The sequence below is a fragment of the Pristiophorus japonicus genome, unplaced genomic scaffold, assembly GCF_044704955.1.
Source record: "Pristiophorus japonicus isolate sPriJap1 unplaced genomic scaffold, sPriJap1.hap1 HAP1_SCAFFOLD_30, whole genome shotgun sequence".
Lineage (NCBI taxonomy): Eukaryota > Metazoa > Chordata > Chondrichthyes > Pristiophoridae > Pristiophorus > Pristiophorus japonicus.
This window is the reverse complement of record NW_027252779.1, coordinates 2,455,315-2,482,103: the sequence shown is the minus strand read 5'-3', so window position 1 is coordinate 2,482,103 and position 26,789 is coordinate 2,455,315. Positions and strand designations below refer to the sequence as shown.

The 26,789-nt window shown below is 43.5% G+C and overlaps 1 pseudogene; it reads left to right on the top strand.

Annotated features, from left to right (window-relative positions):
* Positions 1-12,986: 12,986 nt before the first annotated feature.
* LOC139248894 (probable G-protein coupled receptor 139) lies at positions 12,987-19,282 on the top strand (annotated as a pseudogene).
* The last annotated feature ends 7,507 nt before the right edge of the window (positions 19,283-26,789 follow it).

Genomic DNA, 26,789 nt, shown 5'->3' with positions numbered 1-26,789 from the left:
CTAGTTCTGTATTCAATTTATTCAATGTTCCAGCTTTGACCGCTCACTGATGCAGAAAATTCCACAGTATTACAAGCCTTTCAGGGAATAAATTTCTCTGTTTTAAATGGGCGCCCTCTAATTCTAAGAATATGCCCACTAGTTCTAGTCTCGCCTGTCAGTGGAAATATCCTGCCTGCGCTCCCTCATAACCTTATACGTTTCGATGAGAGGACCTCAAATTTATCTGAATTCCAATGAGTAGAGGCCCAGCCTACTGAACCTTTCCTCGTAACTCAACCCCCTCATCTCTGAATGCATCCTAATGAATCTTCTCTGAACTGCCTCCAAAGCAAGTACATCATTTCGCCAATATAGGAAACCAAAACTGCGCGCAGTATTCCAGGTGTGGTCTCAAAATACCCTGTATTTCGGTAGTATGACTTTTATACTCCATCTCCTTTGCAATAAAGTCCAAGATTCCATTGGCCTTGCTAAACAATCGCTGTACCTGCATACTAATCTTTTGAGTTTCAAGTACCCCCAGGTCCCGCTGTACGGCAGCACTTAGCAATATTTGCCCATTTAATGAATAACTTGCTCTTTAATTTTTTTCTTCCGAAGTGCATTACTTCACATTTTACAACATTATATTCCATCTGCCAAATTTTTCCGTCGCACGTAGCCTGTCTATGTCCTTTAACAGATTTTTGTGCCCTCCTCACAGATTGTTTCTCCTCCCATTTTTGCATCATCAGCGAACTTGGCTACGTTACACTCAGTCCCTTCATCCACGTCATTACTCTAGATTGTAAATAGTTGGGGTCCCAGCATTGATCCCTGCAGCACCTTACTAGTTACTGATTGACAACCCGAAAATAATCTATTTATCCTGACTCTCTGTTTTCTGTTAGTTAGCCAATACTCTATCCATGCTAATATATTACCCCCAACCACTGAACTTGTAGTAAACTTTATGTGCACCCTTGTCACATGCCAACTGGAAATCCAAATACACTGCATCCACGGGTTCGCCTTACCACACTGTTTGTTACATCCTGAAGGAATCCCAGCACGTTTGTTGAAGATGACTTCCACTTCATAAATCAAAGCAGATTATGCCTGACCGAATTTTGCTTTACCAAATGTCCTGCAACTGCTTCTTTAATAATGGATTCCAACATTTGCCCAATCCCAGATGTTAGGCTAACTGGTTGTCTGCCTCATTTTTTAAATATAGGCGTTGGATTTGCAGTTTTCCAATCTGCCGGGACCTCCCCAGAATCCAGGAAATATTGGCAAATTACAGCCAATGAATCCAGAATCACTGCCGCTACTTTGCTTAAGACCCTCGGATGCACGCGGTGAGGTCCATGGGATTTATCTGTCTTTAGTTCCATTATCTAACTGAATACCACCTCCTTCTTGATTGTGATTATGTTACGTTCCGCCACGCGCCCCACCCCCGCCCCATATAGCGCCTTAACTATCCACTGTTAGGATATTGTTAGTGTTCTCTACCGTAAAGACTGATACAAAATATTTATTCAGAGATTCTGCCATCTCCATGTTCCCCATTACTAATTCCCCGGTCTCGTCCTCTGAGGATCCAGCATTTACTCGAGCCACTTGTTTCCTTTTTGTACAACTATAGAAGCTCTTGCTATCTGTTTTTATATTTCGTGCTAGTTTACTATCATTGTCTATCTTCCCTTTCTTAATCATTGTTTAATCATCCTTTGCTGGATTTAAACGCTTCCCAATTTTCTGTTCTCCTTCAAGTTTTCGCCACTTTGGTTTTAATTGGGTGCCATCCTTTTTTTCTTACACCCTTTCCTCCACACTGGAAAATATCTTTCTTGAGAGTTGTGAAATATCTCCCTAAATGTATACCTCTGTTCATCAACCATGCTGCACTTTATTCTATTTTCCCAGCCCATTTAAGCCAAAACTGCCCTCACATCTTCATGTCTCATTTAGTTAAGCTTAGTATGCTGATTCGAGATCCAACTTTCTCACCCTCCATCTGAATTTGAAGTTCAATCATGCTATGATCACTCATCCCAATGGGATCCTTTACTAGGAGATAGTTTATTAATACTTTCTCATTATACATGACCTGCTTGAATCCATTACATTCTGCTCAAGGAACCAGTACCTTATGCGGCCTATGAATTCTTCCTCGAGGCTACCCTGACCAATTTGATTTGTTCAATCATTATGGAGGTTAAAGTCACCCATGATTATTGCTGTTCCGTTTTCGCAAGCCCCCACTATTTCCTGGTTTATGTTCCGACGAACAGAATTACTACTGTTAGGGGAGCTATAGTCTACGCCCCCTTATGATTCATTATGAGCCAATATCATTTCTCAATATTGCAGTGATTCCATTCTTTATCAATAGAGCTACCCCAATTCCTGTTCCTTTTTGTCTGTCCTTCCGAATGTTCAAATACCCCATAATATTTCATTACCAGTCCTGTTCACCTTGCAGCCACGTCTCTGAAATAGCTATCAGATCGTACCCATTTGTCTCAATTTGTGCCGTCAACTCAATATTTTTTGCATATGCAAAGTGCATTTCGACAAAATGCCTTTCAATTTGTTTTTTTCCACTTCTTTCCTCTCTCCTTCAATCTCATTGTCTTTATTTTTGCTTTCGAATTCTAGCTCATCTCCCCTCCCGACTGAAACATTTTCAGGTTCACGTCCTCCTGCCAAGCTCGTTCAAACCCTCCCCAACGGCACTAGCTAAGCGCCCCTCCACCCCCTCACTCCCCAACCTCCCCAACCCTCGCGCGAGGAAACTGGTCCCGGCTCTGTTGGGGGACAACCGGTCAGAACCGGTCCCAAAGCCTTAGGGAACTTAATCACTCTCGCCTGCACCAACTTTTAAGCCACGAGTTCAACTGCTCTGTCCTCCTGTTTCTTTATTCACTAGCTCGTGGCACTGGGATTAATCCGGAGATTATTACCTTAGAGATGCTGCTTTTTAATTTATGCCCCAGCTCCCTAAACTCAGCCTGCAGGACCTCATCCCTCTTCCCACCTATGTCATTGGTACCGATGTGGACCAGGACCTCTGTCTCACCCTTCTCCCATCAAAACATTTTTAAGAAACCATAATTATAACTCTAAAAAAACACACAGCTGCTTCACCACCCCACCCAACAACAAATTAATAGCATTTATAACATTCATTCAATGTTAAAAATTTCTAACGCTTCGTAAGCATACAACAAAAATACAAAAAAATAGATGTTCCCCCCACCTCCACCAAACCTGCCAACAAAATAGAAGCAATAACCTTAAATACTCTGACTAAGACCACACCTGCGACCATGCACATCACATTCTATACATCCCCCCCCCCGCCCCCCGCCCGCCACCTCATCGTTCCACCTACCCACCATTAGCTCTTACACTTCCCCTGTTGACTCCAAAGCCTCCTGGCCGAGGAGCTCCTCAGGCGCTGTTTCATTGCGGGGGCTGTTTGAATGGATATGGGAGAGGACCGTCCCAAGTTGGGAACGTGTACCGAGCCAGTAGCAAGATCTTTTTGCTGGCTCTCATGTGACGTTGGCAATCGTCTTGCGGCACCTTGGGGTCCAGTGTCGCGCCTCGAGACCACTGGGAGGCCTTTGCCACCAGTGTTCGTGGCTATCACCTTCAGGGAATCTACCATCCATGGCACGTAATAACAAATGCTGCCGGTCATGCTGTGCATTTGTAGGGATATGCCCCCATTGTCTGTAGGATCTGCTGATCTATGCCAAAACTCTTGCTGTACAAATGTTCCATGTCGCCGCTCAGATCGGCTGCTCCTGGAGCAGACGTGCTACATCGAACCAATCTCCGCATTGTCGGTGCCATCCTGGAGACACATCAGCTGCCCTGCGACAGGGTGACTGAGCCCAGTACCTCGGTGGATGGGGGAATGGCCGCTGGAGCACTTGATATCGTGGAGCTTGGCGATGCGGGCTCCTCGAAGTCTACATTCTCATCCTTGGAGACGGCACCTAGCAGCTGCACTTGCGAGAATCGGGGCTCCTCAGCACCAGATGAATGATCGTCCGCCGACTACGGCCCCGCAACCGCAGCTTTTGTGCTCCGTGGTGATGCATGGGACCGCGCTACTGGCTGATCTACAAAACATAAATTAGGTTAATAGAGGAGAAGGGAGTGCAAGGGTCACAAGGTGATTCCAGCGGTTAAGGCAACAGATGCACGACCAAAGCACCACTGTTATCAAAATCTTCACAGGCATCACAGTTCATGACCATGACCAAATTCTGTAAAAGATTCTGTTCGTATGTAGAAAGCGAAAGATTAGTAAAAGTAAATGTGGTTCCATTCACGCTGAGAAAGGAATAATTACAATGTGGAATAACGAAATGGTACAGAAATTAAACAGGATGTGTATGTCTGCCTTCATGAAAGATGCAAGAAAAACCTCCCAGCAATAGTGGAGAACCAAGGGTCTGGCAAGAATGAGCGACTAAATTAAACAATAATTAGTAAAAAAAATAGTACTGGAAATATTAACGGGACTGAAAGCCGAGACATTCTCTGAACCTGATGGTCTACATGAAATGGTTTTGATAGAGGAGGCTATCGAGATACTGCTTGCATTGGTTTCCATCTTGCAAACTTCAATATATTGTAAAGGGTGCCTGCAGATTACAAGATAGCAAAGGTAATCTTGCTGTTTAGGAAATGAGGGAAAGAGAAAACGGGCAATTACAGGCCAGTTAGCTTGACATCAGTCATAGTGAAAATGGTTGATTCTATTATCAAGAAATGGTAAAAGGCACTGAGAAAATGATAAAAGGATTGGGCAGAATCAACACGGATTTATGAAAGGAAAATCAGATATCTCAAATCTGTTGGAGTATTTTGAGGTTGTAACTATCAGAATTGATCAGAGTGAAACCAGTGGATTTGGATTTTCAGAAATATTTCGATAAGGTGCCAAAAGATGTTATGAAACAAAATAATGGTTCATGGGATAGTTGGTAATATATTGGACATCCATGTGTGCAGGAGGTGTCTCCAGCTTCAATTGCTCGAGCCCCGTGTTTCGGAGCTGCAGCAGCGGGTGCAGTCAATAAGGTGCATCCGCAAGGCAGAGAACTGCGTGGATAGCACGTTTCAGGAGGTCGGTAACCCGCAGCTTAAAGGTGGAGGGGACATGGGTGACCACCAGAAATAATAAGTGTTGCAGGCAGATAGCGCAGGAGGCCTCCCGCGAGTCCCTCTCGTTTTCAAACCAATATTCAATACTGAGTATCGGTAAGGACGATAGGGACTCTGGGGATTGCAGTCAGAGCCAATTCCAAGGCACCATGGCTGGCCCAGCAGCACAGCGAGGAGGGCAGAAGAACAAAAGAGCCCTAGTGATAGGGGATTCTATAGATAGAGGAACAGACAGGCGATTCTGCGGACGGAGACATTACTCCCGAATGTTTATCTTCCTCCCTAGTTCCAGGGTCAAGGATGTCACAGAGCGGATGCAGGTCACCCTGGGGGGGAGGGAGTCGGGGGTGGGGGGGGTAATCAGCTAGAGGTCATGGTCCACATAGGGTGAGTGATGAGGTCTTACAGGGAGAATTTATGGCGCTGGTAAAAAAATTTAAGTGTAGGATATCAAAAGTAGTAATATCTGGGTTAATACCAGTGCACCTGCCAAAGAGTATAAGAATTGAAGGAGAGAGACGATGAGCACGTGGATGGAAAATTGGTGTAGAAGGGAGGGATTTAAATTCTTGAGGCATTGGGACCGCTTGTGGCGGAGATGTGACCTGTATAAATCAGACATGTTGCCCCTCAACAGCGTCAGGACCAATATCCTCGCGGGGAGTTTTGCCAGTGCAGTTGGGGAGAGTTTGAACTAGCTTGGCAGGGGGATGGGAACCTGAGAACGAATACAAAAGAGATCTAAGTAAAGCAGAATTTGGAGAGAATGCATCTCGAAAGCGAATCTTTAAGACAGAGGAAACATGGCTTAGTACGTAACAAGCAAGGATGTCTTCCTGTGCTGAATGGTACATATTTACTGCAAGGTTTATAGCGAATAAGGCGGATGAGCTAAGAACACATGTAGACTCTTCGGAGTGTGACCTTATAGCCATTACATAAACTTGGCTGAAAGAGAGGCAGGTTTGGCAGAACAATATCTCTGGCTGACAGATTTTTAGGCAAGAGAGAGAGGGGGGCAAAACGGGGGTCGGTGTTGCTGTACTGATTAGATAAGCACTTACAACGGTGAGAAGGGATGATATGTTAGACGGATCATCAACTGAGGCCAGATGGATCGAATTGGAAAAAGGAAATCGGCGATCACTCAGCTGGGAGTGTTTTGTAGACATCCAGAGAGTGGGAGGGAAATAGAAGGAGCAAATATGTAGACAAATTGCTGTGAAGTCTAAAAATCATAGAGTAGAAATAGTAGGGCACTTTAATTATGCGAATATTGATTGTGACAAATTTAGTGTGAAAGCTATAGTGGCTGCCAATTTCTTGAAATGCTATCAAGAGAACTATTTTAGTCAGTATTTAGCAAGCCCAACACGAGAGCATAGAAACATAGAAACATAGAAAATAGGTGCAGGAGTAGGCCATTCGGCCCTTCTAGCCTGCACCGCCATTCAATGAGTTCATGGCTGAACATGCAACTTCAGTACCACATTCTTGCTTTCTCGCCATACCCCTTGATCCCCCTACTAGTAAGGAATCCATCTAACTCCTTTTTGAATATAATTAGTGATTTGGCCTCAACAACTTTCTGTGGCAGAGAATTCCACAGGTTCACCACTCTCTGGGTGAAGAAGTTCCTCCTCATCTCGGTCCTAAATGGCTTACCCCTTATCCTTAGACTGTGTCCCCTGGTTCTTGACTTCCCCAACATTGGGAACATTCTTCCTGCATCCAACCTGTCTAACCACGTCAGAATCTTAAACGTTTCTATGAGGTCCCCTCTCATTCTTCTGAACTCCAGTGAATACAAGCCCAGTTGAGCCAGTCTTTCTTGATAGGTCAGTCCCGCCTTCCCGGGAATCAGTCTGGTGAACCTACGCTGCACTCCCTCAATAGCAAGAATGTCCCTCCTCAGGTTAGGAGACCAAAACTGTACACAATACTCCAGGTGTGGCCTCACCAAGGCCCTGTACAACTGTAGCAACACGTACCTGCCCCTGTACTCAAATCCCCTCGCTTTGAAGGCCAAAATGCCATTTGCTTTCTTAACCGCCTGCTGTACCTGCATGCCAACCTTCAATGACTGATGTACCATGACACCCAGGTCTCTTTGCATCTCCCCTTTTCCTAATCTGTCACCATTCAGATAATAGTCTGTCTCTCTGTTTTTACCACCAAAGTCGATAACCTCACATGTATCCACATTATACTTCATCTGCCATGCCTTTGCCCACTCACCTCACCTATCCAAGTCGTTCTGCAGCCTCATAGCATCCTCCTCGCAGCTCACACTGCCACCCAACTTAGAGTCATCCGCAAATTTGGAGATACTACATTTAATCCCCTCGTCTAAATCATTAATGTACAGTGTAAACAGCTGGGGCCCCAGCACAGAACCTTACGGTACCCCACTAGTCACTGCCTGCCATTCTGAAAAGTACCCATTTACTCCTACTCTTTGTTTCCTGTCTGACAACCAGTTCTCAATCCATGTCAGCACACTACCCCCAATCCCATGTGCTTTAACTTTGCACATCAATCTCTTGTGTGGGACCTTGTCGAAAGCCTTCTGAAAGTCAAAATATACCACATCAACTGGTTCTCCCTTGTCCACTCTACTGGAAACATCCTCAAAATATTCCAAAAGATTTGTCAAGCATGACTTGCCTTTCACAAATCCATGCTGACTTGGACCTATCATGTCACCTCTTTCCAAATGCACTGCTATGACATCCTTAATAATTGATTCCATCATTATACCCACTACCAATGTCAGGCTGACCGGTCTATAATTCCCTGTTTTCTCTCTCCCTCCTTTTTTAGAAAGTGGGGTTACATTGGCTACCCTCTACTCCATAGGAACTGATCCAGAGTCAATGGAATGTTGGAAAATGACTGTCAATGCATCCACTATTTCCAAGGCCACCTCCTTAAGTACTCTGGGATGCAGTCCATCAGGCCCTGGGGACTTATCGGCCTTCAATCACATCAATTTCCCCAACACAATTTCCCGACTAATAAGGATTTCCCTCAGTTCCTCCTCCTTACTAAACCCTCTGACTCCTTTTATATCCGGAAGGTTGTTTGTGTCCTCCTTAGTGAATACAGAACCAAAGTACTTCTTCAATTGGTCCGACATTTCTTTGTTCCCCGTTATGACTTCCTCTGATTCTGACTGCAGGGGACCTACGTTTGTCTTTACTAACCTTTTTCCCTTTACATATCTATAGAAACTTTTGCAATCCGTCTTAATGTTCCCTGCAAGCTTCTTCTCGTACTCCATTTTCCCTGCCCTAATCAAACCCTTTGTCCTCCTCTGCTGAGTTCTAAATTTCTCCCTGACCCCGGGTTCGCTGCTATTTCTGGCCAATTTGTATGCCACTTCCTTGGCTTTAGTACTATCCCTGATTTCCCTTGATAGCCACGGTTGAGCCACCTTCCCTTTTTTATTTTTACGGCAGACAGGAATGTACAATTGTTGTAGTTCATACATGCGGTCTCTAAATGTCTGCCATTGCCCATCCACAGACAACCCCTTAAATATCATTCGCCAATCTATCCTAGCCAATTCACGCCTCATACCTTCAAAGTTACCCTTCTTTAAGTTCTGGACCATGGTCTCTGAATTAACTGTTTCATTCTCCATCCTAATGCAGAATTCCACCATATTATGGTCACTCTTCCCCAAGGGGCCTCGCACAACGAGATTGCTAATTAATCCTCTCTCATTACACAACACCCAGTCTAAAATGGCCTCCCCCCTAGTTGGTTCCTCAACATATTGGTCTAAAAAAACATCCCTTATGCACTCCAGGAAATCCGCCTCCACCGTATTGCTTCCAGTTTGGTTAACCCAATCTATGTGCATATTAAAGTCACCCATTATAACAGCTGCACCTTTATTGCATGCACCCCTAATTTCCTGTTTGATGCCCTCCCCAACATCACAACTACTGTTTGGAGGTCTGTACACAACTCCCACCAACGTTTTTTGCCCTTTGGTGTTCTGCAGCTCTACCCAGAAAGATTCCACATCATCCAAGCTAATGTCCTTCCTAACTATTGCCTTAATCTCCTCCTTAACCAGCAATGCTACCCCACCTCCTTTTCCTTTTATTCTATCTTTCCTGAATGTTGAATACCCCTGGATGTTGAGTTCCCAGCCCTGATCATCCTGGAGCCACGTCTCCGTAATCCCAATCACATCATATTTGTTAACATCTATTTGCACAGTTAATTCATCCACCTTATTGCGGATACTCCTTGCATTAAGACACAAAGCCTTCAGGCTTGTTATTTTAACACCCTTTGTCCTTTTAGAATTTTGCTGTACAATGGCCCTTTTTGTTCTTTGCCTTGGTTTTCCCTGCCCTCCACTTTTCCTCAACTCCTTTCTGTCTTTTGACTCTTTTTTGTTTCCCTCTGTCTCTCTGCATTGGTTCCCATTCCCCTGCCATATTAGTTTAACTCGTCCCCAACAGCACGAGCAAACACTCCCCCTAGGACATTGGTTCCGGTCCTGTCCAGGTGCAGACCGTCCGGTTTGTACTGGTCCCACCTCCCCCAGAACTGGTTCCAATGCCCCAGGAATTTGAATCCCTCCCTGCTGCACCACTGCTCAAGCCACGCATTCATCTACGCTATCCTGTGATTCCTGCTCTGACTAGCACGTGGCACTGGTAGCAATCCCGAGATTACTAATTTTGAGGTCCTACTTTTTAATTTAGCTCCTAGCTCCTTAAATTCATTTTGTAGGACCTCATCCCTTTTTTTTACCTATGTCGTTGCTACCAATGTGCACCACGACAACTGGCTGATCTCCCTCCCTTTTTAGAATGTCCTGCACCCGCTCCGAGACATCCTTGACCCTTGCACCAGGGAGGCAACATACCATACTGGAGTCTCGGTTGCGGCCGCAGAAATGCCTATCTATTCCCCTTACAATTGAATCCCCTATCACTACGGCACTCCTACTCTTTTTCCTGCCCTCCTGTGCAGCAGAGCCATCCACGGTGCCATGAACTTGGCTGCTGCTGCTCTCCCCTGATGAGTCATCCCACCTAACAGTACGGTCTTGGATTTAGTATTGGGGAAACAAACTGGGCAGTTTGAAGTGTTATTCGTGGGGGAGTATTTGGGTGACTGTGATCATAATTCAGTAAGATTCAAGTTGGTTATTGATAAGGACAAGAATAGGCCTGCAATATAATTTCTGAATTGCGGAAAAGTTAATTTTGCTAAGTTAAGGAGTGATTTTGCCAGAGTCGACTGGAAATAGCTAATTGTGGGTAAATCGGCTTCGAAACAGTGTGAGGCATTCTACAAGGAGATCTGGAAGGTAGGAGCCTAACGTGTGCCCTTAAATAAAAAGGTTGGGAAAATAATTCTAGAGCGCCCTGGATGTCTAGGGAATTATAGGTGAGGATTAAGAAAAAAAAGGGCGCTTATGTCACATCTCAACGGCTTAATACTTTAGAATTTGTAGAGAAATATAGAAAATTAATAGGCGAAATTAAAAACGATATTAGGAAAGCTAAGAGTGAGTATGAGACATTCTTGGCCATTAAAATTAAGGAAAACCCTAAGATGTTCGATAACAATAAAGAGTAAGAGGGTAACTAAGGAAAGTGTAGGGCCCATTAGAAATCATGAGGGTAATTTTTTGTGGAGACGGAAGATGTTTGCAGGGATCTTAAAGAATACTTTGCATCTGTTTTCACAAAGTAAAGATGTAATGCAGATACTGCTATCGAGGAGGATTGTGATATTCTGGATGAAATAAATATGGTGAGAGAGAAAATGCAAAGGAGTTTAGTAGTTTTGGATGTGAATAATTCCCAAGGCCCGGATGAAATGCATCACATGCTGTTGAGCCAAGTAAAATATGCAATAGCAGAGGCCTTGACCTTCATTTTCTAGTCCTCTTTGGACATGGGCATGGTGCCGGAGGATCGGAGTACTGCTAACGTAGTACCATAATTTAAGAAGGAACAAAGAGATATGAAGAGCAATTACACGCCTGTCAGCCTCAACTCAGTGGTGGGAAAAGTATTGGAAAAAATCGTATAAAACAGGAGAAGTCTGCATTTGGATAGGCAAGGATTAATAATGGACAGTCAACAAGGATTGTTATGGGAAGATCAGGTTTGACTCACCTAATTTAATTTTTTGAGCAAATAACCAAGAGAGTCGATGGGCGCAGTGCATTCGATGTAGTGTATATGGACTTTAGCTAAGCTTTTTGATAAGGACCCACATGGTAAACTGGCGATGAAGATTAGAGCTCATGGGATCCCGGGTAAAGTGACAAGTTGAATCTAGAATTGGCTTGGAGGTAGGAAGCAAAGGATAATGGTTGATGGATGTTTTTGTTAGTGGGAGGATGTTTTAAGTGGGGTCGTACAGTGCTCAGTACTATGTCCCTTGCTTTTTGTGGTATATACCAACGATTTATATTTGATTAAACGGAGTATGATTGAGACGTTTGCAGACGATTCTAAAATTGGCTGTGTTGTTGATACTGAAGAGGAAATCATGGGCTGCATTAGGATATAAATCTACTGATCAGTTGCGCAGAGCAGTGGCAGATGGAATTTATTCCAGAGAACTGTGAGGTGATGCAATTTGGGAGGGCATTTTAGTCCCACCCGTTTTCATTAAGTGTACATGATTGGCCTGAGCCTTCCAGATCTCCTCCTTCAATGCCTCCTACTGTTCCGACATTGATTTACCCAGAAATATCCGTTTCCAGTCCTCTGTGGCCAAATCACTCCTTAACTTAGCAAAAATATATTTTCCCCAATTTGGAACATTTATTGCAGGCCTTTCCTTGATCTTATCCATAACAAACTTAAATCTGTTTGAATTATGGTCACTGGCACCCATGCGCTCTCCCACTAATACACCTTCTACCTGCCCAGATTCATTTCCCAAAACAAAATACAAAACTGCCCCCTCTCGTGTTGTGCTTGTTACATACTACCAAAAAAAAGTTCTCTTGAATGCATTTTAAGAATTCTACACCCTCGATACCTTTCACACTATATTTGTCCAAATCAATATTTGAATAGTAAAATACCCTACTATTATTACCCTATATTTTTTGCACTTCACAGCAATTTGCCTACATTACTTGCTCCTCTATTCCACCCCAACTGTTTGGGGGGCTATAATACACGCCCAACAGTGTGATCGCCCTTTTGAATGTTTCAATTCGACTCATATGGCCTCATTTGATGGTCCCTCTAACATATCATCGCTCCTCACAGCTGCAATAGTTTCTTTAATCAGTACAGCGTTGCCCCCTCCCCCTCATTTTATTAACTTTTCATTTCAGATTTATTTAATTGAATTTGCTGCCATGGTGGGATTTGAACTCATGGGTCCGGAACAATATTCCGGGGCTCTGGTTTACTAGTCCAGTAACATAACCACTATGGTGGACCGGAGAAATGTGCTGCATAAATGTGGTGCAAAATGTGTTGGATTGAAATGGGTTAAGTGAAGCTGTTTGTTCAGTGACTGTAATCAATGTCAGTCTGCACGATTGAACTGAAGCTGTTTGTTTAGTGACTGCAATTAATGGTATTCTCCATGGATCCTAATGTATCTGTAATTGGTTTCCCTCTTCTATTAATAAGGAATTCCTTTCAAAGTATTATCGCAGAGTATCAGTTCGAGTTTCACCGACGGCACTAACAGGGATCAGAACAAAGCTCCACAGAGGGGCAGCCAGAATCTGCATTCTGGTAAATTGGAATATTACAACAATGGATTGGAATCTGACAACAGTGACTTGGAATGTTACGGCAATGGACAGGAGTTTCATCTGGGAGTTTGACATGCTTTATGAATATTATAATATAATTCCATTACACACACGGGTAGAATTGGCACTTCGCGCTTTTAAATACATTTACTATCCACTGCTTGCTGTTGTTGGTGTTCCGGGTAAGTCTCTCTCTATCCAGTTATTAACTCGGCAAACCATGGCTAACTGTATATCTGTTCTTGTAATTTACTCTGTCATCTCGGTTAAATTTGCTGTCCGTAGTAAGATTCTAAATCCAGCAATTAGATATGTAAATCACGGTTCACTGTATTATTGTGCTTGCCAGTTAAGTCGCTGGTCCTTATCACAAACTCAGTTTTCTATCTGTTGATGTATTCCCGCTCAGTGACCAATATCTGATGCTGAATATGACAGCTCGCAACCTGTGCCTTTTCTTTGGCCCGGAGCAGAGTTCTCACATCCTCTGAATTGGCAATCCTGCCAACTACCTCCTCCATAATTTCGTCTGATCTCTGCACCATATCAGGCTTTGTGCTGCAAAAACACTCATCCATTTCTTTGTTTCATCTAGACTCATCTATTCGAGAAGTCATACAAAACTCTTCTGTCCACATCATAACTCGCACCAAGTACCTTTCCACAATCACTGCCATTATCACTGATCAACACTTGCTCCTGATCCTACAATCTCTCGGTTTTAATATTTCCATATTTAAAATTTAACTTCAGTCTTCGGTGTTTTTGAAGGGATTTCAGGAGAAATGTTTATTCGCGCAGTGTGTGATAGGGGTCTGGAACTCACTGCCTAAAGGTTGATAGAGGCAGAGAATCTCACCACATATAAAAAGTACGTGGATGTGCAATTTAAGTGATGCAACCTACAAGGCAATGGATCAAGAACTGGAAAGTGGGATTGGATTGGCTACCTCTTTGTCAGCTAGCCCGGACACGGTGGGCCGAATGGCATTCATCTGCGCTGTTAATTTCAATGACTCTATCATCAAACCCCACCATGGCCTAAGCCCTGCAGATAGTCCCATTTCACACTGCTGTGGAAGTCCCTGGTAATCTCTATCCAGCGATTAATTCTGTAAATATTGCTTACATGTGTTTCTCTCCTCGTCCTTCGCTATCCTATTCACTCTGCCGTTGGTTTTAATTTTGAATGTAAAACGTTTTACCAAGCTTCTAATTTTCTATATTCAACTCAGGCAAAGAAATTGGTCGAGACATTGTATTAAACGAATTTCAGACTTCTCTCTCTCTCCTGAACGTTTGTAACAGTGCAATGAATGTTGCCTTGGTTTACGAGACCTTAGACGCGATGGATTAAGATCATCGACCTGGAACGTAACTGTGTTACTCTCTCCATGGGTGGTGCCTGACCTGCTCGGTATTTCCATCATTTGCTTTATCCATTTCACATTTCCAACATCCACAATATTTTTCTGCTATTTTCACCTAATGCTCATTATGGTTACTGACACACACAGTCACCTAATTGAAGGTATGGTTACTGACACACACTCTCACCGAATGTCCAGTAATTTTACTGACACGCACTGTCACCGAATTTCCACTATGGTTATTGACACACACTGGCACCTATTGTTTGTTTTGTTTAATGACACACATTGTCACCTAATGTCCAGTATGTTTATTGACACACAATATCACCTATATTTGGTATGGCTAATGACACACAGTAAGCTAATGCTAGGTATGGTTATTAACACCCACTGTCACCTAATATGGTTAATGACATGCAGTCACCTAATGTCCAGTATGGTTATTAACACACACAGTTAATTAATGTCCAGTATGTTTATTGACACTCAGTCACCTAAAGTTCAGTATGGTTGCTGACACATTCTCACCTAATGCTCGTTATAGTTGCTGAAACACAGACACCTAATGCACGGTATGGTTACTGTCCCATACACAGTAACCTAATGCTCGGTATGATTACTGGCACACACACAGTCAACTAATGTTCGGTATGGTTACTGACACATCGCACCTAATGCTCGGTGTGGTTACGGACACACACCATAGCACCTAATGGTCGGTATGCTTACTGAAATAAAGTCACTGGAACAAATCCTGGCAGATCATCATTAATGTTTGAAAAGTCTCGTCATTTTTCAGTTCCAGTCAGTGTCTCCTTTGCAAACTGTACAGTTCTGCATTCGTGGCACTGCTTCTGATGGTCAGAATCGGATCACAATGATAATTTACAGTCTCACAAAATGTTCATTCAGACAGATCTCTCTTGCCTTATTCCAAATCTTTGTCATGAATTTACACGTGGATGCCATGTCTCTCTGGCACAGTTCTCTATCGCCTCCTGCTATATTTCAGGATAAATAATCACAGCTAATTTAACCGAAGTTTTGAGAATATGAAAGTCTATTCAAATTTTTTCGTCTACTTTTCTGTGGACAAGTGAAATCCAGCAAGTGAGAAAGTGCATGGACAAATCTCTTCCATTTTTGTTAATATCCTTGACTAAATCGTTCGCTGACTCTTTGCCTGAGGGATAACTCGCCTTGTCTAGATACTAATACATGCATTTTGTTGGGCATTACCTGGTCAAAGATAACTATTTATTTTATTTCGGTGCTTACTTTTTTCAATTTTATTTGCAATATCTTCCTTTCAATAAGCGCCATATGCACTATTTCAACAAAAATGCATAAAACTAAATCTTTAACACACTTCTCTCAGAGCTTTTTATTTGTAACTACAGTGCATACGTATTCACTCTCTTCGTATTGTCATATTATGTCCGTACATTTTAAATACAATTGCCTGTAATCATTGAATGCTGAGGGAAATGGTTTTGCAGTTTGTTGTTGCATTCATTTCTCTTCTAAATATAATGGATATTCTAACCAAGCGGGAATCCAGCGCGATTTCCAACTCCCTAATCCAGGGGCACAGAAGCGAATTACACTGCTCCAAATGCTGACTGACGCAGGGACACGCAGGTTTCCTGAGAGGTTCTGGTCCTTTTTGTCCTGGTACCTGGTATGGCACTATTGTCTGCAGGGATGAAGGTAGTTCTATCATTTGACCTCCCATTGATCAAACATCTATTTATTTCCATTTCATTTATTGATTCCACAATGAATTATTGTTAATTCTTAAAGTAAACCCTGTATTAAGCCCCAGGGAAAAATAATTAGATCATTTCATCGAATGTTATAGAAACATAGAAACATAGAAAATCAAAGCGCAGAATTAGGCATTTCGTTCCATCTTGTCCACGCCAGCCGAAAAAGAGCCACATGGCTCTCGGTCAGCAGCCATGAAGGTTACATCTAAACATTTGAACAATTAACCATGGTGGAAAGGTAAAGAGCAGCCAGGGCAACCAGTCTTCCGCATACAACTGCGACACCCATTCCATCGAAATATTCTACAGTCCAACCAAGCCCGAACCATCTGATCTCTTGGGAGGCGCAGAAAACAAATAAAAACCCAGGCGAACTGAAGAAAAGCAATCTGGGAAAATTCGTCTCCGAATCATGCAGGCGATCTAAACTAGTCCAGGAGATCACCATGGCCGTATTCGATTCGCTGCAGAACTTACCATCGTATCTGTGTCAGCCAACAACAGGTTATATATTCTATTCCCACTTAAGAGCACTAGGTCCTAATCCTGCAGGTTATGCCACTTTAAGTTCCAACTACGCACATTTTAAATGTGGTGATGGTTTTTGCATCCACCACCTTTTCCAGGCAGTTCAGTCCAGTAACGCAGAACCCTCTGCGTTCAAAAATTCCCACTTCAAATCCCCACTGAACCTTCCGACAGCCACCTTAAACTGCTCCTAATTGACCCTCCACAAATGGAAATTGGCCGTTGCTATCCACTTCATCCAGACCCCTCAAAATGTTGCAGATCGCAGTGAAGTTTCCTCGCAACCTCCTCTGTTCCAATGAGAACAGACCCAGGCTATCCAATCTTTCCTCAAAGCCACGATTCTCAATTCAAGGCATCATCTGCGCACTCTCTATTGCAATCACGTCCTTCCTATAATACGGCACCCAGAACTGCATGCAGTATTCCAGCTGTGGCCTAACCAGAGTATTATACAATGTAAGCTTAACATCCCTGCTCTTATATTCGATGCCTCGCCCCATAAAGCAAGAATTCTATAAGCTTTCTCCACCAGCTTTTCCACCTTGCCTGATATTTTCAGCGATCTGTGTACAAACACTCCAAGCTCCCTCTTCTCATCAACACTGGACAGTCCTCCCAAAATGCATTAACTTAAATCTCTCCGAAAGAAATTCCATTTGCCACTTTACTGCCCACCAGACCAGTATATTGATATTCTCTTGCAGTCCATGACTTTCCTTTTCATTCACAACCACACAGACAATTTTAGTATCATGTGCAAACTTATTAATCATGTTCCCTATATTCAAATGTAGATCAGTGATATCTACCACAAAAGCAAGAGATCCAGTACTGAGCTCGATGGCACACCAGTGGAAACATCCTTCATGTCACAAAAAGATCTATCAACCATTACATTTTGCTTCCTATCTCGAATCCAAATTTTGATTCATGTAGTCACTTTGCCCTGGATACCCGGAACACATAGGCATTAACATTCGCGACCAGTCTAACATGTGGGACGTTATAAAAGCTTTGATAAAATCCTGTACACTACATCGTATGCACTACCCTCATCGAACCTCTAGGTTACCACCTTAAAAATTCAATCAAGTTCGTCAAGCATGACCTATCTTTAACAAATCCGTGCTGACTGCCCCTAATTAATCCTTTTCAAATGTAGATGTATCCAATAATTTCCCCATCACTGAGATTAGGCTGACAGCCCTGTAATTATTTGGCCTATCTATTTTTCCCTTCTTAAACAACGGTAGCACATTAGCAGTCCTCCAGTAATCCGGCACCAGGCACAAATCCAAAGATCATTGTAAAGTAATGGTCAAGGCCTCTGTTATTTCCTCTTTTACTTCCTTCAACAGACTGGGATGCAATTCATCCGGGCCTGGGAAATTATCTACTATCAAAGCTGCTATACCCCTTAAAACCTCCTCTCTCATTATGTTTACCTCATCCAGAATTTCACACTCCTCGTTGATAGCAGTATCTGTATGTTCCCGTTCCTTTCTGAAAATAGACGCAACGAATTGATATAGAACCATTCCAACATTTTCCGCCTCCACACATAGATTCCACTCACTACCCTTTCTTTAGTTATCCTTTTGTTCTCAATATATTTATGGAACGTCTTTGCGGTTTCCTTAATTTTATTGCCAAAAAACGTACATTTCGATAATGATTTGCACTTTTCACCCCAAATTCCATTAAACTGTTGCTCTTGCTCACAGCCTGAGGTATACTTTCTCTGTTTATTTCCCTTCCTCACAGTGAACGTAATAACGATTATGATCCTGTCTCGGGGAAAGTGCGGTCTCTCTCAATGTGTCACTCGCTACCTGGTGGCCATGGCAGCAGCGGATCTACTGGTCATTATCCTCGACCTGATATTGAGGCACTTTCCAATTGTTTATCGGCTACATTTCTATTTCCTGATGTCCCTCCCCGTGTGTAATATCCACGCTGTCCTGGTTTTTGCAGCCACAAACTATTCTGTCTGGTTCACTGTCACTTTCACCTTTGACCGATTTGTGGCGATTTGTTGCCAGAAGCTGAAGAGTAAATATTGCAGCTGGAAAACGGCGGCAGTGGCTCTGTGAACAGCGACTGTGATGAGCTGCTTAATTGATATTTTCTGGTAATTTATGCTGTCAGATGCATATCAGCAATTTAATATCCCCTGGTTTTGTAGTATGCAAAACAGATTAATGACTTCGACGGTCTGGGGAACAATTGAGTTCCTGCATTACATCCTCACCCCGTGTGTCCCATTTGTGATCATAGTGCTGCTCAATGCTCTCACCGTCAGACACATTTTAGTCTCCAGCAGAGCCCGCAGGAGACTCCGGATTCCCAGCAATGTGGAGAGTCCCAGAGACCCAGAGATGGAGAACCGCAGGAAATCTATCATTTTACTGCTTCTTATCTCGGGGAATTTCATTCTGTTATGGTCGGTATATATGGTGCATTCTCTGTGGGGCACATTGCGCTGGTTCGATGCTTGGCAGATATATCTACCGTCTTATGTGAGAGAATTTGGATTCATGCTGCAGCTGCTGAGCTGCTGCACAAACACGGTTATTTATTGCGTGAAACAGACTAAGTTCAGAGAGCAGTTGAAGAATGTGGGGAAATATCCCTTTACTTTGGTTGTGAAATTCATTAAACGATAAGAAGCAGTGGAGACTTTGCAGCCTCCGACTCCCTGCGTCCAGATATTGTGATCGAGTTGCTCTCAATGCGTGTAACCAGTGATCTGGCTGAATATTAACACGTTCACTCACACACTGTGAACACTGGGCACCCTGTGAGGGACCCATGATCGGGGTCAACATTAATATGCTCACTCACACGCTGTCTGCAATGCGCTCTGCGTGAGGGTTCAGTGATCTGGGCGAATAGTAACACAGTCACTCACTGCTTGTCTACCCTCGGCTCTCGGTGATGGGCCAGTGATCCGGATGAAGGATCACACGCTCACACACTCACACACTCTCTCGACTGGGCTCCCTGTGCGGAGTACGACACAATCTCAGGCCTTTCTGGAAAGGCCCCTCTACCCTTCACAAACATGGAAAGCCGTTACATGCTTCCTGAGTCAGTGCAACTCCTGTCCGCACGAATACTGGCAGCATCTCCAATAAAGCCTTTGTAGCCCTTTGCAATCCGATATAGCCACATCTGTTCATCATGTTCATTAATGAATCATTATAACACTTTCGAAAATCATAGATTCAGAGTAATAAAATTGTTACAGCATGGAGGAAGCCCATTCGGCCAATCGAGCCCGTGCCGACTCACATCCTGTCACACACCACCTCGCCATTTCTCTGTCGTCCTGCACTGTCTTTCTTTCATTTGGAAAGGTCCGGGTGAATCAACGACTGTCAACATGGATTTGTTCAGGGTAGGTCGAGACTGACTGATATTTTTGAATTTTTTGAGGATGTAACAAGAACTCTCGATGAGGACATTGCGTTTGCTGTAGTGTATATGGAGTTTTGCAAGGCTTCTGATAAGGAGTCACATAGCAGATTGTTCACGAAAGTAAAAGCCCATTCGGGGCAAAGTGGCAAGTAGGATCCAAAAAATGCTCAGTGCCAGGAAGCAAATGGTGAAGGTTGATGCGAGTTTTTTGACTGAAAGTGTATTTACAGCGAGGTTCCACAGTGCTCAGCACTACGTCGCTTGCTTTTTGTGTTAAAAGATTTAGAGTTGAATGTAGGGGTAGAATAAGAAGTTTGCACATTGTACTATAATCGGCTGTGAGGTTGATAATAAAGAAAAAAGCTGTGGACTTCAGGAAGACATCAACGAATTGGCCAGGTGGGCAGAACAGATGCCAATTGAATTCAATGCGGAGAATTGTGAGGTAATGCATTTGAGGAGGGCTAACGAGGCAAGTGAATACGCGTTAAATGGTAAGGTACTGAAAAGTGTAGAGGAACAAAGGGATCTTGTAGTGCTTGTCCACAGGCCCCTGAAAGTCGTATGCTAATGAGATGCGATAGTAAAAAGGCATTTGTTATACTGACGTTTGTTATCCAAGGCATAGAATACAAGAGCAGCGTGGTTATGTTTGAACTGTATAAAAAACTATTTAGGCCACAACGAGAGTATTGCCTGAAGTTCTCGTCTCCATATTAAATGAAAAATGTGATTGCACTAGAGAGGGTACAGAAGAAAATTTACAAGAGCGATGCATGAATTGGACATGTTTGCCCATTGGGGAAGTTTGGATTGGTTGCTTTTGAATTCATTGGAACAGAGGAGGCTGAGGAGAGACATTATTGAGGCGTATCAAATGATTCCCGAAAAAGTTTGTCCCCATCCTCTGCATGCTCCACGAAGGCATGGAAGCCGGGATTCTGACCAACGGACCCAACCCACGTCTGGACCGGGGTAAAGCAGTGCTGCGTCATCGCGCCAACACTCTTCTCGATCTTGCTCGCTGCAATGCTCCACCTCTCACTCAAAAAGCTCACCACATGAGTGGATATTGAATACAAGATCAGTAGGAACCTGTTCAACCTTCGACATCTCTAGGCCATAAAAAAGACCGTCCCAACCAATGTCGTCAAACTACAATATGCGAATGACACTTGCGTCAATGCACATTCAGAGACTGAAGTGTCAACAACCAAGTGACATCGATTTATGTAACTGGGGGGAGGTTTAGAGGAGGTATGAGAGGAAATGTGTTCACCCAGAGGAAGGTGGGGGTCTGGACCTAAATGCCTGACAGGGTGATAGAGGCAGAAACAGACACTACATTAAAAAATGTTATTGGATGTGTTCTTGGAGTACTCTAAGTTACAGGGCTACGGTGCAAGAGCTCGTGAATTTTCAGATCGCTATCACATCTGCTCTCAATCTTCTCTGCTCCAAGGCGAGCAACCCCTGCTTCCCCAGACTATCAACGTAACTGAAATCCTTCATTCCTGGAAACATTCTCGCAAAAGCTTCACTGAACCCTCTTTGCCGTCTTCACATCCTATCTAAAGTCCGATGTCCAGAATTGGACACAGTACTCCATTTGGGGCAGAACCAGTGTGTTATACCGCTTCTTCATAGTTACCACATTTTGTATCATATAATTATATTTATGAAGCCCAAGATCCCATAAACATTATTAACCGCATTCCCAACTGCCCTCTGCATCCACATCGACGTCAATAATATACATCAAGAAAAGCAGTGGTCCTAGAACCGACCCCTGGCTAACACCACTGTTTACCTTCGTCCAGTCCGAAAAACAAGCGTTCACCACGACGATCTGTTTCCTGTCACTCAGGCAATATAATATCCAAGATGTCACTGTCCCTTTCATTCCATGGAATTCAAACTTGCTTGCAAGGCTATTATTTGGCAAGTTGTTAAAATAGCTTTTGGAAATCCATATATTGATCAAAAAAGTTCTCCTGAACACACTTCAAAAACCCTGCAGCTCTCTGCCTTTTAAACTATTGCAATCAAAGTCTATATTAGTATAGTTGAAGTCCACCGTTTCTACTTCCCGAGAGTTCTTACTCCTCTCTGTATGGTTCTGTTAAATTGCTCCTCCATTTCTGTCCCAAAATGTGAAGGTGTATATAATACATCTTGTAGTTTGATGTCAACTCAATTATTTCTCAACTCTAGCCATATAAATTCGGTGTTTGACCCATCCAGGTTATCCTCCATCTCCAACACTATAACATTCTCCTTATTCAATTATGCCACAGCAAAACCTCTCTTTCCTTCGCTATGTTTCCTGTAATATAACCAGGAATGTTTACTAGCCACTCCTTTCCATTGTGACAGGTCTCAGTTATCGTCACTATATCATATTCCCATCCGTCTATTTGTGCCTGCAGCTCATTTGCCTTGTTTCCTACACTTCGTGCATTCACATCCATACACTGTAACCGCAACTTGGAATATCCATGTATTCCCTCTTTTTTACCCAAACTAATACCATACAATTTAGTGCACTCAGCCTCTCCTAATACTTAGAGCACCACCCGCACCCCTCCCCGCCTTCCGTTCTAATGGTACATCACCCTTCCAGATCAGTTCAATCCCACACCAACAGTACTAGCAAACCTTCCTGTGAGGGCACTGATCCCAGCTCTGTTGATGTGCAACCCGTCCGTCTTTACAGATCCCACCTCACCCAGAAAAGATCCCAAGGCCTCAGGAAAATAAAGCCCAGCCCCTTGCACCATCCCTCCTGTCACGCATTAATCTGCTGTATCCTCCTATTTGTGTACTCATTCGAGCATGGCGCCGGAAGTAATCGAGAGATTATTACCTTGGAGGGCGTGCTCTTTAAACTCTCTATTAGCTCCCTAAAATCTACTTGCAGTACCTCATCCCTCTTTTTACCTTTGTCGTTGGAACAGATATGGACGAGGAGCTCTGATTGTTCACCCTCCCCTCTCGGAATGTCCTGCAACTGCTCGCAACCTTCCTTAATCGGGAAATCTGGGAGACAACATGCCATCCTGGAATCACGTCGACAGTCGCAAAAAGGCCAGTTTGCTCCCCTGACTCTAGAATCCACTGCCATTATTGCTCTTCCATTATTCTTCCTCCCCCCTAGACAGCTGAGCCAGCCGTAGTGTCGTGCACATGGAACTGGCTGCATTCCGCAGCGTCCCTATCGCCCTCACCAGAACTCAGAACAGAATACTGGTTGCAGAGGGCGATTCATTCATGGGTCTTTTACAGTACCTGTTTGGTCCTCTTTGTCTCTCTGGCGGTCACCCATTCCCTCTCTGGCTGAATACTCTTAAGCTGCGGGGTAATCACCCCTATGAACATGCTATCCATGTCGCTCTCAGCCTCAAAAATGCACCGCAGCGACGCCAGCGGCTGCACAGGCACCGAAGACCAGATCTTGCACTCCTCCAGCTGACGACAATTGCTGTAAATGTGTTTGCTCCGGACACGGGATGCGCCCAATACTTTCCAGTGGACTGAGCTGTCCATTTTAATTGAATAAGAATTGACTTAAAAAAAGTGAACATAACAGTTTGAAAAACATTCACCAGCTACGGACCAATCAGTTTCATCTCATCTGCCGACCGCAGTTTGGGTATTTCACTCTGACGTCAAGCTTTCAAATTCTGCATGTGATGAGATCCTTGCAAATTTATTTTCGTTCCCCATCTCGTCGCCTCCGCACTCGAGCATGTCGCGCTGTTTATTCCATCTTTGCTCCTGCTCCCGCCCATGCCCCCTCTGCTCTCGGGCCTCCCCTGGTATTCCTCCTAGCTCGCATTTCGCCGAGATCTCGCCACCTTTGTCAAGCAAAACCTATCTTTCACAAATCAAAGCTGGCACTCTCTGACCAACTGAAAATATTCTAGTTGTTCAGAAACCCTACCTTTCATTTAGACTCTAGCACTTGCCCGACAACAGATAGAATTTTACTGTTATATAATTCCCTGGTTTCCATCTCTCACCAGTTTTAAATACCAGATTGACTTGCGCAAGGTACAAATCTAAAGGGATGGTCCCCGAATTGCGAGAACTTTGGTTAAGTAAGAGACACAGCGAGAGAGAGACAGAGACCTAGAAAGAGATGGCGGAAAGGAGAGAGAGAGTGAAGATGGGAAGGAGATAGAGAGAGAGGGAGAGATGAGAGAGAGACAGAGTGCGAGAGAGGCAAAGAGAGATGGTCGGAGAGGGAGAGAGCCGATGGGAGGGAGAGGGAGAGGCAACGGGAGAGAGAGATTGAGAGGGAGAGATGGAGCGAATGTGCAGAAGGAACTTTAATTTATATCTAACTAATGTTGGATGTGTTTGATGGAGCAGTGTACATAAAGAAACATAAGAACATAAAGATTAGGAGCAGGAGTAGGCCGTATGGTCCCTCAAGCCTGCTCCAACATTCAATAAGATCATGGTTGATCATCGACCTCAACTCCACTTTAGCGCCCGATACCCTTATCCGTCGATTCCAACGACTCCAAAAACCTACCAATCTCGGCCTTGAATATATTCAGAGATTCAGCATCCACAGCGCTCTGGGGCAGAGAATTGCAAAGATTCAAAACCCTCTGAATGAAGAAATTCCTCCTCATGCTTGCCTTAAATGGCCGACAACAAATCCTGAGTCTGTGACTCCTCGATATTGGCATTACTGCCAGGGGAAACGACCATTCAGCATCTACCCTGTAAATCCCCGTCAGAAAATTCTATGTTTAAATGAGACCACCTCTCATTCTTCTAAACTCCAGAGAATACAGTCGAACTTTAATCGTCTCTCTTCATAAGGCAGCCCTCTCATCCCAGGAATCAATCTAGTAAACCTCCGGTGTGCCGCCTCCAAGGGATGTATATCCTTCCTGAGATAAGTTGAGCAAAACAGGGCACAGTACGTCATGTGTGGTCTCACCGGGGCCGTGTACGATTCTAGAAATGCAACATTACTCTTGGAATTCAAATCGCTTGAAATAAAGGACATATAGAGCCATTTGACTTCTTTATTGCTTGCTTTACCTGCATGCTAGCTTTCTGTGTTTCTTGCCCAAGGACAACCACATCTCTCTGAACACCAACATATAAAGACTATTCTGATTTCTATTATTTCTACCAAAGTAAATTAACTCACATTTCCCCACACTTCACTCCAGCTGTCACTTTATGGCCGACTTAATTAGACTATTCATATCAATTGGCAATATTCAGAGTGCAGAAGGAGTTTTACTCTGTATCTAACCCGTGCTGCAAATGGCCTGGGAATTCATGATTGGAAAGTTTGGAGGGAGATAGGAGCAGGGTGGGTAACAGGGAACCAGTGGATGTGGTGAAATGGGATTTCCAGAAGGCATTCGATAAGCGGCCACATAAAAAGTTACTTCACAAGATAAATCTTCACGGGGATCCGGGTAAAATATTAGCATGGATAGAGAATTGGTTAACAAAGAGAAAAGAGAAAGTCGGGATAAATAGATCATTCCTGGTTGGCAAAAAGTGACTGGTGGGGTGCCGCAGGGATCGGTGCTGGGTCATCAGCTATTTTCTATCAATATTAATGACTTGGGTGAAGGTACCGATGGCAACGTAGCCTAGTTTTCTGATGATACAAACATGGGTGGGAAAGCAAATTGTGAGGTGGAAACAACAAATATGCAAAGGGGTAAAGAGAGACTTTGTGAGTCGGTAAAAATGTGGCAGATTGAGTATAGTGTGGGAAAATTTAAGGTTATCGTCCTTGGGAGAAAAAAAAGAAAAGCAAATGAAAATTTAAATGCAGAAAAAATGCAAAGTACTGCTGTGCAGGGGAATTGCTGTCCTTTTACATGAAACACAATAATTAGGCTGCAGGTACAGCAGTTAATCAGGAAGGCACATGGAACGGTGGCCTTTATTCCAAGGACTGTAGAGTATAAAATAAGCGAATTCCTGCTACAACTGTACAGGGTATTGTTAACCCCTTGTTTACTGCGCGCAGTTTTGCTCTCCGCATTTAAGGAATCATATACTTGAATTGGAGGCTTTTCAAAGAAGTATCACTAGGTTGACTGCGGAGATGAGGTTTTCGAATTATGATGACAGATTGAGTAAGTAGAGCATATACACATTGGAGTTCAGAAGATTGAGAGGTGATCTTATCGAAACATATAAGAAAATGACGTGACTCGACAAGGTGGAAGCACAGATGATATTTCCACTCAAAGGGGACATAGTCTCAGAATAAGTGGACATATTCTCAAAATAAGGGACCACCCATTAAACCTGAGATCAAGAGGAACTTCTTCTCTCAGACCGTTGTAGATCGATGGAATTCTCTTCCACAGAGAGCTGTGGAGGCTGGGTCATTGAATATATTCAAGAACATAGATATACAGATCTTTGAGCGATAAGGGAATAAAGGGTTATGGGGAGCGGCAGGGAAGTGGAGCTGAGTCCATGGTCATAACAGTCATGATCTCATTTGATCTTCTTGAATGGCGCAGAACGATCGAGGTGCTAAATGGCAGACTCCTAATTATATATCTTATTTTGTCATGTTCTTATGAGATTTCCTCTGTCTTACTACTTGGTGTAACTGCCCTGATAATGTTTGATGGGACGTTATAGAAGGAGCTTTAATCGATATCTAAACTATCCTGCAACTGCGCTGGGAATATTTCATGTGACAGTGTGGAGGCAGATTTAATCTGTGTCTAAACCTTTTTGAAATTATCC